Genomic DNA, 18,770 nt, shown 5'->3' with positions numbered 1-18,770 from the left:
GCTTACAAGTATAGTTTCTAGATCACCCTGGAAGAATTGGTAAAATGATTGTGCATGAGAAAGAACAATTTGATCCTATGCAAAGGAAAATGCACCAAAGTTTATATGCCTGAATTTTGGGGGTATAAGTGGGCATAGTTGTATGTATGCTGGGGGTGGGGCAAGAACGTGTAGAACAGAAATTGAATGGTGCTGAAAAATACATTCTAATCACTCAGGACCATATTTTTGACAAACAAGCAATCAAGTATTCATGGCTACAACTATAATGGATAAAACGACTCAAGTTAAAAACAGTACAGGAGAAGTAAGAATAACACGGCACGGTCGTTAAACATGTGGGCTCTTAAAGTCACATGAGTTTATATTCCAGTTCTGCTGCTTCCTGGCTGTGTGACATTTGAAACGTCACATAAAAACAAACAAGCAAACCCTATGTGTTCAGTATTCCTACCTGTACAATGGACACAATAACAGTAAGTATGCATAAGGATATTGTGGAGATTAAATGAAAGTGCATATAAAATGTCTGACACTTCATGAAAGTGTGCTATTGTTAAAAGGGGTCTATAGATATACATATGTATATGTATATACGCATAGATATCGATATCTATATCTATATATAGCATTTTTTAGCTCCTTGTGGTAGAATAATCTATTTTTCAGGTTCAAGACATTGGGAAAGTGTTAATCATGACAGGAATTGTCATCAGACTTAGAGATAGAGCAGGTGATTTTAATAGTGGAAGTCAGTATGATCCCAGTAAGTTGGGAGCACAAGACCTACAAAGCATTGGGAAGAGGACATCCAACCAATAAGTAGTAATAATTGCAATATTATTGGCAGCTGAGCCCTCGGGGCATCTACATGTCTTTAACAATTAATAGGCAAATAACTCCGTTCACTGCCAGTGGATCTGCCCTAACCATACAAGAGGTGCCAGCCAAACTAGAAAAAATCCAGCAGATGCCCCTTGTAGGAAATTTAATTAAAGTAGAAAGGACTGTAATAACATTCCCATTGTGCTCTTGACTCAAATTGGAGAGGCAGAGCATTGTGTGAATTCTCCAGACCAGGAGGCTGGTGTGGAAACAGCTAAACACTGCAGGCCTCCTCAGATCCTGCCAAGGGGACCTGTGACTGTGTCAATTGATCATCACTTGTCCAAAGTCACAGGGCACTTGCAGATCAACACAATTCCGGGTCCTAAAACAGGTGGGAAGACACAGAGCTCTAGGTCCTTTATATGAAATTAAAGATTACATAGTCTGTAATGAAACACCCTTCTATCTCCTCATGGCCCCTATATTTAGTCACTGGTAACAGGGGAAACTCTTCAGAAATAATTCAAGGAGCTAGGAAATCAAGTCCCGCCCTTTTATGTTCTGGGGCATGAGCAATGGCTCCAACTCTTGAAAGATCTATTGATCTTTCTCCAAACTCTTGGAGCAATGGCTTCTACTCTTGAAAAATCTATTACACATCCTCAGCCTGTGATATTTTCCTGCAAATGTGTGAGACCCTAAATCTGGGAAGGTGGTAGGCTGTTCCACAGGGAGACCATGTAATGGGTGCCTGTCCTGGAATAGCAGTGTCTGGTTTCAAATATGGTCTCCACACAGCACTGGGCAAATTACTTCATTCTTAGTTTCCTCATTCACAAAACTGAGTAATAATAGTGTCTACCTCATGCAGTTCTTGTGCCTGGCGCACACTATAGGCACTAAATAATTGTCAGCTGTGCTGCCCACTCTTTCAAGCAGTTAACAATGGCCTCACTTATTGATGGTCTAGCAAATAATTTTTTGAAAAAAAATACAAACCAGGGGGTGGGGGGATGGGTTAGCCTGGTGATGGGTATTGAGGAGGGCACGTTCTGCACGGAGCACTGGGTGTTATGAACAAACAATGAATCATGGAACACTGCATCAAAAACTAATGATGTAATATATGGTGATTAACATAACAATAAAAAAATTAAAAAAAAATACAAACCAATAAATGCATATTTCTTATAACTAAAATAGCTAATAGGATATATACTCAGAAGTGTGATTGCTGGATCATATCATAGTTCTGCTTTTAATATTTTGAGAAATGTCCACAGTATTTTCCATAGTGGCTGCACCATTTTACGTTCCCACCAACAGTCTCAATTTCTCTATATCCTTGCCAATATTTATGTTGTTTTTTTTTATAATAGCTATTCAAATTGGTGTAAGATGATATATATCATTGTGGTTTGGTTTTGCTTTTTGTATATTAATTATATCTCAATAAAGTTGTTAAAAAATATCTTACACTGTTCCTTACACATTATAGGTTAGCTATTGACCCTTTGATTGCTGTAGGAAAAGATAACATGTCTTGCTTGTTCTCTGAGTGATATTTTCCTCCTTTGGTAACTCCACTGCTCTGACCTTTCCCAGTGGACCTGTTGAAAGGGTGACAAATATCTGCTTTTGGCAAGTGCTAACAGGGTTCATCCTAAATTACATACACCCACTAGGTGCTAAGAATAGAGAGGAGGGTGCACAGGAGGGTATGGATGAGGTCCCTCCTTCATGGAACTTAAATTCTGGTTAGACAAGTGGTAACGACAAAACCTGAGAATCGTTAGCATCAGAAACTCTGAGTGTGAGGGAGTCATGTGACAGGAAATCCTGGAAGGAGGAAGAAAAGACTTCCCTCATGAAGTAAAGTTAAAGCTGAAAACTGAAGGATTCTAGGGTTAGTTACACTTGAAGAAGTGCTCCAGGCAGGTGGAAGAAGAAGGCTCCATGACCTGGAAGGAAAAGAAGCGTGGAGCTGAGAGGAGCCATCTCCCCAGACCTCCCACGCCCCCACCCCACCCCCGCCCGCCTGAGGCCATAGGAGATAGCAAGGTGGACAGTGGCCGGATTCTGGTGCAGGCTTGTCAAAGGGTGAGGCTTGATCCTGGGAATGATGGGGAAATCACTGATGGGTTTCAAGTAGGGGAGTGAAATGATCCGACCTGAGATTAGAAGCATCATTCTGGCTGTTCCATGAGGCAAGGGGGAATGTGGGGATCCTGGTAGGAGGCATAGATGCCTCATCTCTTGATGATTCTGGCCCAGACTTGGATGGTTCGGAAGCAAAGTAATGGATAGATTTGAGAGAAATGTAAGTATTTGGCTTTGAACCAAAGCTACCACCTCCCACCACCACCGAGATAGGGATGGGATATGTAGAAACCTTAACCTTTAGCCTGCGCTTCTGCAAACAACACCCAGAACATATTTAGATTAGGAAAAAGAAGGGAACTGATATCCAAAGTGGAGCTAGGGGGTTGTCCATGTCAATTATCTGAGCTAATCTGCTTGACCCATTGCTTCAGCTAATGAAGGGCTGCTTGCCCTCCTTCCACCCCAATTAAGCTTATCATCTCGCTTAACATTGCAGAGCCCCAGAGAAGCCAGGAATAACTCAACACCAGTCCCTCTAGCCAAACAATCAGCAAACAAAGATAACTTTAAAGAGTGTCAAGCCCAACTTTATGACTCCCTCATAGGCACCAAGGGCATCGTCTCAACAGCCTAAGCCACCAGACAGGATAGCCCAGGACTGTTTGTGAATCCACCTGCTGGGACCAACAATGACTCATCTGTTTACAGCAGAGCAAAGGTAACTGGGGATGCAAAAGTTGACAGCTGCCTCCCTGGAGACCATCGCACCTGGAAACAAGGGCACTGGGTTTCAACTGGAAATGTTTGCATTGGCACAGACCCAGGCTGGATAAAGTGTGCCAGAGGAGAGGTCACGCCATGAGGAGATGAGTGAGCACACGCACGTATTTTAAAGAAATGGAGTCTTCACACCCGACTGGCTGTTTCAAGACACTCTTATGGCTGCCCTGAGCAGCTCAGAGGCAGATTTCTTTTCTTGGTGGAGGTAAGATTCAGGGCAGCAATAATGAAAGAGTAATAATGATATTGGCATCGTTTATTAATGGCATATTATATTCTGGAGGCATTATGTCATTCATGTTATATACCTTACCTCTACTTTGTCATCACAGCCTGATGCACATATGAGCTTTAAAATACTGATGCCCGGGCCCACCCTGCAAATGCTCTGATTTCATTGATCTGGGTGGAGCCCAGGTATTGGCGTTTTAGGGCTCCCCAGGGAATTCTGACGTGCAGCCAGGGTTGAGAACCAGAGCTTAATCATCATGACAGCCTTCAATGTGGGTTTTTTAGCTTTATTTTATAGATGAGAAAAAAAAAAATAGAGCTCAGAGAGAACAAGTAATTTGCCTAAGTGCAACCTTGAGTCTGTCTGGCCACCAACCCTCCCTCTGAAGGACTGCTCCACACACTGTGTAGGGAATCCTTGGATAAAGAGTAAGCAGGGAGAGCACACAGAGAGGAAAGGGCAGCTGAGGGTGGCAGCACCCCACAGGGACCTGGGAACTCTGAGCAGGAGGCTCCACCCCACCCTGAGCCAGCTGTGCACCCCGCACAGTGAGGATCCATAAAGGAGAGGAGCTGAGTGGGCAAACAACCCACCTTCATGGTTGCAGCAGCCCCTGGCCTCCCTCCAAGCCCCAGGGGATGGCACAGAGGGGACCCTTGGCAGAAAGTTGAACAGGGCATGGCCGGGCTGGACAAGCAGGCCCGTGCACACTCATTTACCCCTTGCCTTGTCATACCACTCAGGGAGATGAACCACCTTCCCCAGCTTCTGCCTCCCCACTCTCTGCTGCATCTGCTCTGGGTTGTGCTAGGTTCCCCAGCTACCTCTGACCTGTACTTCTGAAACCTGCTATTAACTAAAGGAGGTCACACTGACGGACACACTTTTGAATGGAAAGGAAACATCCTCTGATTCTTGTTTCCCAACCATGAGCACCCTTAGCCATAACTGCCTGAAACAAACATAATCAAGTGGGAATGTGAAGCTGCACTTTTCCTCCTCCCTGCTGGGAAGACCAGGTTTGGGCCCTCTGCTCGCACCCTGCTAGAATGAAGCATGGACATGAAGCAAGGAGCTGAGCTCCTCTGTACCGTGCCACTCCCTAGATGAAGGTGGATCTCCCAAAGTATTTCTGATATTGCTGGGAGTGGTTGGGAAAAGATCACACTCCGAGGGATAAAGGAAGGAGGGAAGAAGTTTCTGGAATCTGAGGTGGGCAGTGTCTGACCATCTCTGTACTTCAGGTCAGAACTCTGCTTTTATACTCCCCACAAACGCTTGGACTGGCCAGCTTCGTTCGTTTATTTACTCAACAGTTATTAAGGGTTTGTAGCACTGGGGATTCTTAAAGGGGGAAGATCGGTCTCCTTGACTTTAAGCAGCTCACAGTTTTAGCAGGGGAGAAGTCACATAAACAGCAACATCATGGCAGGGGGACACAGTGTGGGGTGGGGACACCAGGAGAGGCCCTGGGCCCAGTTAGAAGAGGGGGGTCCATGTCCTGGAGGGGTAACCCCTCTCTAGAGACTTACTACAAGCCTAGTAGGAGTTAGCCAGGAAGGGGGGCACTGGTTTTCTAAGTGAAGCGGGCCACTTCAGCAGGGGAGCTGAGATTCTGTCCCTGGCTTCAATGGAGGACATTCCTTGCTGGAAAGTCACATTGACTTAGCTGCCAGCACTCTTCCCTCTCTAGGGTGCAGGGATTTGGACTTCCTTCTCTACATCCAGGTCAAAGGGCTGAGTCCAAAGTGCAACTGAATTCCTCACTCAAAGTTTTTCTCAACAGAAGCAGGGAGTTCTGAAGGCCCACCAGCCACACCAAAGAGCTTCTCTAGAGAAGGCACAGGCCAGGGAGAGAGAGCGGTGCAAGGGGAGGAGTGTCCTGTTTTGGACCAGATAACACGTCTCAAATGAGGCTAACAATACACAAAGCACAGGCCCTGCCTAGAGTCACTTCCCCCTCTTAGGTTTCATCATAGTAACTGTCATAATAGGGCAGAGGAAGATCCATGGACAGAGGTGCCTGGATTTCAGTCCTGGCTCTGCCATGTAGGGTCTTGGATGACCTACTGCAGGCCTCTGAGCTTCCCAGTTTTTATACATAAAACAGGGCTTGAGATCCACCATGGAGGGGAGAATTGGGTGGGATGGCAGCGGGAGAGCCCGACTCGGCACAGAAGGGGTCTTAGCACTTGATGGCTGTGCTGCATGCACTCCTGCTGGGACCCTCTTCCTTCCAGACCACTCCCAAAAAGCCCCATTCCAAGTCTCTGAGTTCAGTAACCCAACCCTGGCCCTCAGAAATGTTTGCCTTTTTCCAAAAGTGATGATTCCATTTTTGATCCTTTGCTGCCTCTTGATACACCCCAATATATTCCTCCCCAGGCTCCTCCAAGGAGCTCCAATGAGTTGGATGCTCACTGACAGGCCTGTGTTCAGTCCCTGCACGCCGAGGGCAGGGAGGGTGGGGCGGGCTATGGTTCTGTGAGCAAGGGCGAAGCCTGCAGGGCTCCCAGGTCCAATTCTCTCTCCTCCTCGCCTGACAGAGCCACAGCCAATGCTCTTACAGGTCACTTAATTTCCCCATCACCGTGACCTTCGCTTACCCATTTTGGAACAATACACCCACTAATGTTAACAAGCGTTTGTTTCTTTCTGCTTGTGTGGAGCCTGTCTACCTTTGAAGAGAAATCACAAAAGTGGTCATAGTTCTGCTCTCTGCTTCCTGAGTGGAACAGCTCCAGTTCTGAAGTCATTTATAATTAATTATATCATATTAAGGATCTCTCTTTGATGGTGGTGGCAGAGGAGGGTTTGCTAATCCATTCCTTTACAATGTTTTAAAAATAAGCCCTCAGAACCACGTCCATTTTATTGTCTTCTACTTTTAAGTAGATTTTTTTTTTTTTTTTTAGTGCTCATCAAGTGAAAAGCTTATTTAAACACCTGTACTCTGTCATATAATGGTGATGGGAAAAAAATCCAAAAGAAGTGGAGGTCATAGAAATGTTTTAGAAGATAGTGCTTGAACATAAATCCCTTCCTTTCCATTCCCACGGATGCCCTCGAGGTGAGGCCTGATCAGCTCATATAGGACTGTTGCGAGAACTTCATACCTGCTCCCCAGACTCCGGGCTCTCTCCACTGTCCTCTGTGCTGCCTAAGTGTCTCAGGAGTCATGTCACATGCCAGCTCCAAGTGTCCCAGGAGCTTCTCCGTGATTGCAGGATAAATTCCATCCTTCTTACCCATTCGAGATGTTTTCCTATCAGGCTCCTCTTGACCTTCCAGGGCCCCCCACAGCTATCAACTCATTGTCCTCTGAGAGCCCTGGAATTGCTGCTTCACTTTGTGCCTAGAGTCATAGATCCCTCTGCAGCACCCCCTGTCGGAAATCCGTCCCCTCCTCCTTCATGTGGGCAAATCCTACCTATGTCCTCTGACTCCTGAGCTGAAAGCATAGTCCCCACTGAGATATGCATGTGGTTATTACTTCATGCTCTGCTTCCTTGTGCCCACACAGGGGTACCCCTTGTCCCTCACTCCTCCTTTCCCTTCAGCTACTTCACAACCTGCTGTCTTCACCAACCCAGAAAGGACTTGATGTCACTGAGGTATTACTCTCTGGGGCTCTCTATGTCCAAGCCCATTTTTATATGGTTTTATTGTCTTGTCTCTCACACTGTGCACCTGCCCCCCAGACACACCTGGGCAGGTAGGGAGAGCAGGAGCACTGGTGTCTGCTGCATATCTGCTGTGTGTTGAGCATGGACACATTAAGATACATTTAAATTTACCTACAAATTTGTCTGGAAGTGTTTTGAGCCACACTTTCAAATGAGGGAACTGAAGCTCAGAGGGAGTTAATGACTTTCTCAAGGACAGTTTGATACCAGATATGGTGCCACAGAAAAAAATAAAAATGTGGGATGGAGCCTGTTAAGGCAGGCTTCACGGATGTGGTAGGATCCGAGTCACAGCCTGGTCTGGTGGGCAGGATGAGAGAGCACTGGGAATGTGAACAGCATCACAAAGGCTTCAGACTCAACGTGAGAGTGTGATCATTTATGGCTTTTAGAGAGTGTACCTGATTTCCTTTAAGAATGAAGTATTTAAGTTAATTGCCTGGTTTTGAGCATGCAAATACGGAAATGTGCTAGAGGGCCAAAGTTCAGGGGTAACTGAACTTTCCTGCAGCATGGTAGGAACAGAATAAATGCTGACAAAGAAGCAGAGATTTTTACATTTTAACTGCAGGTCAAAAGAGGACTCTTCACAGAAGATGGCTGAAATTGAGCAAACACACAATCCCAGATGGTTTCAGACAGGGGGATAAAAATGAATAAACCAATATGGGTTCATCGAAGTTAACAAATGCACCACACTGTGTGAGTGTGTGTGTATGGCGAGGGGTAAGTAGGAACTCTGTATTTTCTGCTTAATTTTGCATAGACCTAAAACTCCTCTTAAATAAAGTCAACTTTAAAAAAAAATAAAATGAAATGAAACAACTTTAAAAAATCGTTTTAAATAAATGAGGCCAGGTCCCAAAGATGTCCCCTGAGGCATGAGGGGAGGGGAGTATGTGCCCTTCTCTTGGCATACTGGAGCACAGACACCTTGCCTAGCTGTGGTGAGTTTCATCATCTTTTATTTTTCTAGTTCATTTGCTAATGAGATGCTGATGAGCATCAAAGGCCGCAAAAAGAAAGATATGGAATATTAAAAAAGGAGAAAAAGGAAAATGAAGAGGAGGAATTGAAGGATGCTTTAAAAGCTTGCATATTAAAAAATAAAAAGGTGGCTGCATGTACCAGTTGCAAAAACTTAATGATTTAAGTGCCAAAGAAGAGGAGTTTTACAGAACATCCAATATATGGTAACACGCGGAGTGGGGCACTTGTCTAATTTTCCTTTGTCTCTTCTCTAAAATAGGGATAATGATACCTGCCTCCTATGCTTATGGTGAGGATTAAATGACATAATGTATATAACATTCTTAGTCCATGGGCGCCTGGGTGGCACAGTCAGTTGAGCTACCGACTCTTGGTTTCGGCTCAAGTCGTAATCTCAGGTGATGAGATCAAGCCCCAGGTCAGGCTCTGCACTCAGTGCAGTCTGTTTGAGTTTCTCTCTCCCTCTCCCTCTGCCCTCCTCTTTCTGTTTCTCTCTCAAATAAATAAATAAGTCTTTAAAAAATAAAATAAAATTCTTAGCCCCAAAGTCTGTACTTATTCATTAAAAATAGTTACTGAGTTGGTGATTTTGAGCTAGATACTAAGTTGAACAAAATGGATGTGATGCCTCCTGACTCACAACTGAGAAGGGGGAGCCAGATGTTAAACAAGGAAACATAAAGAAAATTAATTAAAAATTGTGAAGACTAGCACAGAGGAAAACGTCAGAGTGCTGTGAGAAAGTGAGAGGGCCTCTGAGTCCATGTTCAATAAACAGTAGTCATTTCAAGACAGACATTTCTTTGCAACTAGGATAGATGAGTTTCTATCAGACTAGACCCTTCCAGAAGGAATAATTGGGAAAAAAATAAAAAAAGAAATCTGTCTGAAGGACTACAAGAGCTGCCAAGGCAGCAAGGGCATTAGTAGACAAGATTCCAGAGCAAAGGTGTATGAGAAGAGGTCAGATTCATATGCAGCTCTACTTTCTCCTGGAAGTATGGGCAAGATCATAAGTGGCTGCAGAGAGTTTTCAGCAATCTCATGGGACAAAATTGGAGTTCATGGCCTGCTAAGGAGGAGGAGGGGCACTGAGAAACACCCAGCTTTCAGCTGGGAGCTGTCAAGGTCAACAGTCTAGGAGTAAGGCAAAGTAGGTACAGACCAGCTCTCACAAAAACCCAAGGCAGCTTCAGCTGAGGTTGGATTAAGGTGATTTGCTTGGCTTAACCACCTAGAAACTATCTCCTGTTAAGAAAGATAATGTCACCCAGAGCCTCAAATCATCCTATAATTTTCATACAATAATGTCCAATATTCAGAATTTTTAAAAAGTCTAGTATACCAGGAGACCATCCAATGATCAAAAAAAATTTGAAGATGGTAGAAACAGATCTGTAGATGATTCAGATGCTCTACAGACACTGGAGTTATCAGACACACATTTTAAATACTATGTTAAATATATTGAAGAAAACTGACAACAAGATGGAGAATTTCAAAAGGTTGCTATAAATCTATAGGTGAATCTATAAAAAAGAATAAGAAGGAAATTCTAGAACTGAAAAAGAAAATAAATAAAATTAAATTTTAATTAATTAGGAGCACATTGAACATAGCTGAGGAGAGAAATGATGAACCAGAATGTATGTAGGTTGGTAGAAAATATCCAGACTGAACCACAAAGAAAAGAAGGGATGCAAAATAGAGGAAAAAAAGGAAAGAGATATATGGGACACTGTAAATTATTATATATAGAGGTATAATTGTAGTGCCAGAAAGAGGAGAAAGAGAATGGGCAGAAGCAATATTTGAAGAGATTTTTCCAAAACTGATGAAAGGCATCAAGCCATATGCACAAGAAACCCTATGACTTCCATGATGGATAGACACAAGTAAACTATGGCAGGGTACACCATAATAAAGCTGTTGAAAACCAAAGACAAAGATAAAAATGTTAAAAGTGGTTAGAGGAAAAAGCATATTATCAAAACAACAAGACTTAATGCTGAATTCTTAAGACAAGGTATGGAAGCCAAAGACATTGGTGTACTGTTCTAAGGTGCAAAATACCCCTTCCAAGTGAATATTATAGTAATTGTCCTTCAATATTGAAGATAAAATTTACTAAATTTTAGTGTATTTTTCTTTTTCTTTTTATTATTAAATAAAACACAGACACAGAAACCACCCAAAACAAATGTAGAGTTTAATACATGATTTTTAAGACTGACATCTTTGTAACCACCATAAAGAAATACAACTCTACCAGCCCCTCAGAAACCTCATCTGTGTGCTATCCCAATCACAATGCACCATTTTCCCTAAAAGCAACCGTTACCCTTTAACACTTTTATTGTAATTGCTTTCTTGTATTTATACTTTGATTATCCAAATATGCATCCCTAGACACTATAGTGAAGTCTTGCCCACTTAAAAAAAATTGACATGTCACGGAACTCTCTTTTATCTACTGGAGCTCTTCCATTTTTTCTCCTAGACTTTCAACAAGTCCCTTTCTTCTCTGTTTTTTTTTTTGCAAATATTTAGCTGAATTCAGAGACTTGAACACTCTATTTTCTGGAAGAATTCATCATCGATACTTGAATTAAAGGAAATACACAAAAGAGGTCTTCAGACAGAAAAAAAGTGAAGCTAAATGACAGCAAAAATTATAGGAAAGAAAAAATAGTAAGGAAAAGATATGTGTAGGTAAATCTAAATAAATATTGACTACATAGGAACAATACTAACAATGTCATGGGGTTTTAAATATTGTAGAATTAAAATAAATGGCAATGATAGCACAAAATTCAGAATGAAGATAAGTAAAGTCAAAGTGTTTAAATGTCCTTTCATTGTACAGGAATTGATAAAAATATACTTTTATAAATTATACTTTAATAAAGTCAAGATTCATGTTGAATCTCTAAAGTAGCCTCTGAAAGAATGCCAAAAGGTTTTGTAACTGCCAAAACGTCAAAAAAATGGAGTAGTAAAACCTACTTGATAAACACAAAAGAAGGTAAGGGGGGTAAGGAACATAGAATAAGTGGTATAAATTGGAAAAGTAATAGTGGAGCACCTGGGTTGCTCAGTTGGTTAATCGACTGCCTTCGGCTCAGGTCGTGATCTTGGAGTCCTGGGATTGAGTCCCGCATCGGGCTCCCTGCTCGGTGGGGAGTCTGCTTCTCCCTCTGACCCTCCCCCCTCTCATGCTCTCTCTCATTCTCTCTCTCTCAAATAAATAAATAAAATCTTCAAAAAAAAAGAAAAGTAAATAGCAAGATGGTAAATTTAAACCCAAGTGTTTCAGCAATTATATTTGTTTAAATATAATTAACAATTGCAAACAGTTGATTTATATTGTCAGACTACATTAAAAATAACAAGACCCAGTAGTATATTACTTACATGAGAAGCATCTTAAGTGCAAAGATACGGAAAGAATAAGAGTAAAGAATAAGGAAAGACATATGCTACAAATCTTAACCAAAAGGACACTGGCATGGGTATACTAGTATCAAACAAAGTAAGTTGTACAGCAAATAGGGACCATTTAAAAGTTCTAAAAGGATTAATCTTCTAGGATGATAGAATAGTCGAATAGTCTTAAATTTGTAGCATTTAATAATGTAGGTTCAGAATACATAAGGAAAAACTGATAGACTTAAAGGAGAAATAAGCAAATCCACAGCCAGTGGAAGCTTTTAAGCATATTTCTCACTGAAACTGATAGAACAAAAAATGCAATTGTGAGAAAAATCAGACATGGTCTCTGTGGTATTGAACTTGAATTAGAGTAAGGGACACAAATAGTAATCAAATAAGCACAGGAATGAACGTAAAATTGCATATTGGCTGAGTGCTTTGCAGGAAAGGATGACAATTCTCTAACAATGAACATGACCTGAACTGAGGGAATTGAAAAGACTCTCCTAAAAAAGGGACACTTGATTTCAGATCTAAAAGATGTATAAGGGTGAATTAGGTGAGTAGAAATGGAAGTGTGAGGCAAAGAGTTGACACAGTGGGCATCACGTCATCTGCAGAAATTCCCCGGTAGGAGGAAGCAAGTGAGTCTGAGGAGCTGGAAGGAGGCCCAAGTGACTGAAGCACAGTGAATGAAGGAAAGTAGCTCAAAATCAAGCCTGTGAGGTGGGCGAAGCTGGAACGCTGAGTACTTTGTAGGCCATGTTATGGATCTTGGACTTTTTCCAGAGAGTAAGTGGAAAGCAATCAAGGGTGTTAAAGCAGGTTTATATTGTCATTGGATTTAAGTTTGGAAAAAGATTATTTTAGCTGTGGCATGAGAATGGATTGTAGAAGGTCAGAGTCAACAGAGAAGGCTAAACAACTCTGCATTCCTCAGATGAGCAATGATGGTGGAGACAGTGGAGGTGGAGAGGAGTCAAATTCAAGAGACATTTAAGAGGTAAAAAGCAACTGGACTTGGTGAAGGATTCTACATGGTGACTGGGAGCAAGGGAGACATCAAGAATGTCTTCTTGGGTTTTTGCTTGTGCAAATGTGTCCGACAGGGATGCCATCCTCAAGATAAGAATCAGGAAGAGGGCCAGGTTTTGGAGGGAAAACCATAAATTCCATTTTGAACATCTTGAGATTGAGGGCTTTTTTGTTAGAGATTATTCTGTAGAATGTCTCCTCAAGGCTCTTAATTGATTTTTCTTTGTGGTGTTCAGTTTGTTTTATCTGCTTGTCTTACCCCCTGCAGTCTACCATTTCAAAAATGCAATTCCAAGTCCTAACTGTGAATATTTATCATGTCACTGCATCAAAATATTGACATTTGCCTAATTTGAACCTTCCTAGGAAGTAATGCAAACAAGAGAAAAGATGGAAACTTTGTTGTGATCCCCAGGAGTGCTTGCAGGATGTTGGACCCTGACCACAGTTAGAGTCCAAATATGTCAGAGAACTTTCCTGGCTCTGGTTGTCAAAGGCCATTTAATGTGGCAGGATCATTTTTCTTAAAGATGCTGCACAAGGATGAGCAAGTCAAGTTTGGGAGAATTGGTTCTCAATATTTCAGGGCAATTTCAGAGAAACATTAATGAGCTCCGCCTTCATTGAAAATTAAATCTGTCAAGGATATGAATCAGGTGTCATGGGAAAGAGAGCCTGATCACCTCTTTCAAGGCAATTTCCTGTTAGAATTCCAGGATGGGAGATGCCATTTCCCTTGCTCCAAGGCAGCTGAGATCCTGTTGGCAAGTTGTTTTGAAATCTTTTCCATGAGAAAGAACACAGCGAAGATGACACCCTGTACAGTTAATTCACATCCAGAAAAATGAAATGTATATTCATGGCTATTTCTCTTTCTTTCTCTCTCTCTCTCTCTCAGCATTGACCACTAAACTTGTGAGGGCGTATCAAGCCTTTTTTTCAACACATTTTCCCCCTCCTTCCTCATCTGTCCTTTAATTCTTTTGAGGCTTAACTTAAAAGAAGAAATTGAACTTTATCTATTAAGGTCTGATAAGAAGTTTGGTTATGTATCTGATTGGAATAAGGTTAGTAGATTATATGAGATTTAAATTATGTATTCTTCTTTAAGGCAGCTTAAATTTTAAGGTTTTGTCCTAAATCATTATTATTGAGTCTGCCTACAGTTTCAACAGTTGTCAAACTGGAGGGAAGATCTGTTTCCTTGCGTGGAATAGAATCTTGAGCTTTGTGACTGAATGACGAAGTTAAGAGACCGATGATTTACAGCTGTTTCACAAACTATGAACATAAGCCAATTGCCCAAGATGGTAGATATTCAGGAACTTGTTATTTTATGTGGTTTTCTGTATTTCTGATTTGTTTGTGGATCATCATCTTAGGAATTTATAAAATAAAAGGCTATATACATGCAGCTTGGAACCAGGTCAAAGAGTCAATGACTTTTACCAATGCGGCTCAACCAAAAAGCACCATAGAATTTTGAAGCATAGAGGCACTTAAACCATCAGGTAGTCCAGGGCTTGCTGGAGGGTCTGTGATTTGGAATCCTGGTTTTAATCCTCCCCACCTCCTGTTACCCATAAAGGGAAAAAATCCAAAGATGGGAGGTGTCCTGGTTAAAGTCACACCACTTATATCTCAGAATTCACCTTCTTATCAATTTTCTTCTGACAAAAGAAGCAAGAGCTTGAGCCAGTCCTTATTTCAACAGACTGATTAGGCATATTACAAATAGGAAGTCTCAAATGATAGCACGGGGAAGAACTATCCTACATGAGGTCCTTTTCTGGGGGTCCTGGGCTTTGGATGTACTTAGGCCATTTTACTTCTGTTTTGTTTTCCTCTAGACTCTGTAATTTGAAGGAAGCCATCAGGTTCTTGGATAATTGCTGAGTGGAATTGATGGAAATGAGAGGAGGGAAGATTTTCAGAGCATGTTTGAACTTGTTCCTTGCTTTGGACCCCTCGTACACACTGACAACTGAATATGGATTTCATGAGCTGATAAACAAGGGTATTGGACTTGAGTGTTTTGCTTTCTTGTTTGCAAGCTTTGTGTTTGTTTCCTTTTCTCTAAGAGAACAGTTGCTTACTCCCCTTATGGCCCCCAACCACATATTGGGAAATATGGGCCAAGTTTACCTTTTAATCATTTATCATGTTGTTGCTTATTCTTGAATTTGATGGATGAAATAAATGACCCAGAGTTTGTAATTAATAGAACCCCATCACCACTCCAACCCCAACTCATGAACCAATGACTTCTACTTGTGCCTGTCATATTAACAAATATGTTAGAGGCCTAAATTTAAATCTGGAGCTAAGCTGATGATCTCAGTTGAAATACTCTGATTCATTCTGAACAATCATTTGATAGAATAGTCTTAGTTTTTCCATCTGTAAAATGAATTCAATGTTGGTAACTCTGGTGTTAAATTAAAATAACTTTAAGAAAATTGCTGAAGGCTGTGACATACGACCCAGGATATTATTATTTTATAAAGGAGAGTTTTACCTACCAAAGAGAAATGCTATCAGCTTCGCTTGGCATTGCTGGTAATTTATTATTAATGATTTCTAAAAATTCCAGCATTGCAGGAAGCTTCAAGCATCACTACTACATTATGACGTTTTGCTTTTGTGTTAATGGACAGCCATTTCTCACTGTCACTTTCACGGATAGGAGAAAGCACAGATGAAAAATTTTCACAAATGTAGGGCAGTACAAGACATATTCCAGGCTCTGTTCCTTATTATTAATTCAATTATCAAATTCAGCTTTATCAGAAGCGAGAATTTTCTAGATGTGGACAGTAACCCATATACTTCCTTCTCCTCTCAGTTCCTCCATATATCACATCCACTCAGAGGCAAGGGTTGAGAAATACTGAATTTAGTTAGCATTTTCATGCTTGAAGAATTAGAAATCCACATCATCGATTTTTTGTTTTTTCATAATTGAGAAGAAAAAAGTCATAGTTTAATTCCAGGCAGTGGAGAAGCTCCCATTCAATTCAACTTCTCTACAGATTAGAGTAAGGAAGTTCTTTTGATGTCACCAAAGAGATTTCCCCTTCTAGAAGGAGGAGAGGGTTTTTGGCTTTGAAGACAGCTCTTGGAGGTAAGGACTCCCTGCTTCCACAATCTGGAATAATCTAAGTCAAGCTCCGTTAACATACTATACAAGCAAAACTATGCTAACCCCTGATGTTACAAAGGGAAGCAATTCCTTTCCTGCTAAATCACATTGTACATCTCCAGCTTGTAATTTGTCTTTCTTCAAATGTTTGTGCTCTTGGGATGGCTGTATCTGAAGGTGCTAACAATTAGCAAGAACAAGGACATCAGGGGTCTTGTTCTGTCTCCTCTTCTTTTCCATGCCTGCCCTTTGGTTAGTTGGTGCTGTGTGAACAAACAAATTTGAATGGCATATTTTCAAAGGGATGAAGACAATAGCTCTCTGCAAATGTAATGCAATTAGCAGATGTAAAAAGTGGAGGAAGGAGATACTTAGCATGTATACACTCATTATTAATAGCTTACAGCTAAGCAATTTCATATTTTGTTTTGATATCTTCTGACTTCATAGAGTTTTCCTTTATGCAGTCCAAGCATGTACAGCAAATACTTTTTCATCCAATTACAGATGGCAGTGTAATTTTCCCAATTAGCAAAGTGCTTGAGTGTGTGGTAACAGAAGAAATAAGGACATCAGGGTCTCGTTCTTCTCTCTGATTTTCCAGGCCTGCTCTTTGTTGTTTGGCTTTAGGTTATTTTGCCAAGAAACAGCTCTAGATGCGTCGTATTTCCACCCATTAGTCAATGCTAATCCAAAGAAGCATGAGGCATGGACAGGGAAGGTCGCTTGCCTTCCCTTACAAAACAAATCAGTGTTTATACTTGGAGTCTGTTCTAGACAAATTAAAGGATAAAAGAGAATGCCTTGTCCATTAAACACCATGACAACCTGGCTGTAAAAACTCACAATTTGTTCAGAGCCAGTAAATGGATATTATGATATTTGTAACCTGTATTATGCTCCAGTGAAGTATTTCCGAAAAGGAATTTCAGGGAAGAGAAATTCCTAGAGATGCTTCAGAGAAGGGATTCTGGAATTCAGTAAGTTTGGGGAATGTGTCACACAAGATTTCCCTTTTTGAGACTCACAATGCATAACAGAATTTTACAGCTTTGACAACTCCTCCCATTAAAAACAAAACAGAGAAGCAAAACTATTGTACTTTGGATAACCTAGCATTTTAAAAACTCATTTGATCAGAGATCACATTTTTTAAACTCATTTTTTGGAATAATACTTATTCATATCTGAAAGCAGCAAGCGAAGTAAGTGATCTATAAGCTATAGTTTGGAAGCAGATCAGTATTTTTAATCAAAAGATAAAGTTTCAAATTCAAGGTCTGCTACTGATTTTTAGTACATCACAAATCGCCATTATATCCTGCTATACCCCAACACTAATTTTCACTTTTAAATGAAAATAATAATGTAAGTGAAAATTTATTAAATTCTTATGATGTGTCAGGCACTCTACTGAGTGCTTGAGATGCCTTATCTCATTTATTCCTTTAAACTTGTATTTATTTTTTAAGTAAACCAAAGTAGTGAAAGAATATATTCTCACTTTTTAAAAGTAGAAAAAACCTACAAAAAATTCCTTTTGTTTTAGCTTGTAAACATCTATATCTTTTTCTGTTCATTTAACAAAAAGTGTTTCCTTGCAAAAGCATATACAGTTCTTATTTTTTACATAACCAGAATCATATTACGCATATTGTTGTACACTAGCTTTTTTTTTAATTTAAAGTTTGTGTTAGAGATATTTCTATGTCAGTATATGCACATCTATGACATTTCATGTAGTGCTTCATGACATTTATGGTGTATACATACCTCCAATTTTTTAACGGTAGATATTCAGCTTATTCTCAAATTTTTCACAAATGTAAACAATTATTTTTATTTCTATTTATGGTAGTATGGGAGATAGGTAAACTTGAATGATGCCCTACTTGAAATAACCAGAATGTTGGAGAAAATACAAGATGTATCAACTTGTACATAAAGAAGGACTACTCAGGGCTTAAAAGACAAAGTGCAAACATGTATCCTGTGGAGCAAGAGATGGCCAAACTTGTCTTTCTCTCTGAGTTTTCTTCTACCAAACCCTGGAAAATTTGAGTTACTGCTTGATGAAATGTAAGAGCCAGGAAGTAAAATTTAACGTTCATACAAGGAGCTAAAGCCAATAGAAAATACCAGCACTGGGTGTTATACATAACAAATGAATCATTGAACACTACATCAAAAACTATTGATGCACTATACAGTGGCTAACTGAACATAATAAAAAGAAAAGTACCATCTAATGTTTAAATAATTAAAAAATAAAGACATTACACACTGAAAAAAAAAAAAACACTCAACATAAAGCCAGCATCCAAAGCACTATACCTTCAGTGTGACAGTGCCCCCAGAAGGGACCATTCACCTGGCTAATCTGGGTGTTAGGTAAGAGATAAGGGTAATCTCTCTTGAGAGTTTAAAGCCACAAGCCTGATGTCATGTGGGTTTGAGAAATCTAGTTCATGATATCTTTGTGTTTTAAAAAACATCAAGTTGAAAATATATAGTTGATCCTTGAACAACCCAGGTTGCATGG

At 40.6% G+C, this 18,770-nt stretch overlaps 1 long non-coding RNA gene across 1 annotated transcript; it reads left to right on the top strand.

Moving 5' to 3' along the window:
• Positions 1-3,590: 3,590 nt before the first annotated feature.
• On the top strand, positions 3,591-15,550 carry LOC141373061 (uncharacterized). Its single transcript, XR_012378692.1, has 3 exons — positions 3,591-3,916; positions 8,201-8,355; positions 14,937-15,550. It is a non-coding gene; the product is annotated as an uncharacterized lncRNA (long non-coding RNA).
• Positions 15,551-18,770: the final 3,220 nt, after the last annotated feature.

Source organism: Callorhinus ursinus, unplaced genomic scaffold (genome assembly GCF_003265705.2).
Source record: "Callorhinus ursinus isolate GAN/ISIS: 27379988/994484 unplaced genomic scaffold, GSC_fseal_2.0 scaffold7, whole genome shotgun sequence".
NCBI lineage: Eukaryota > Metazoa > Chordata > Mammalia > Carnivora > Otariidae > Callorhinus > Callorhinus ursinus.
This window is presented reverse-complemented; position numbering and strand designations above follow the sequence as displayed.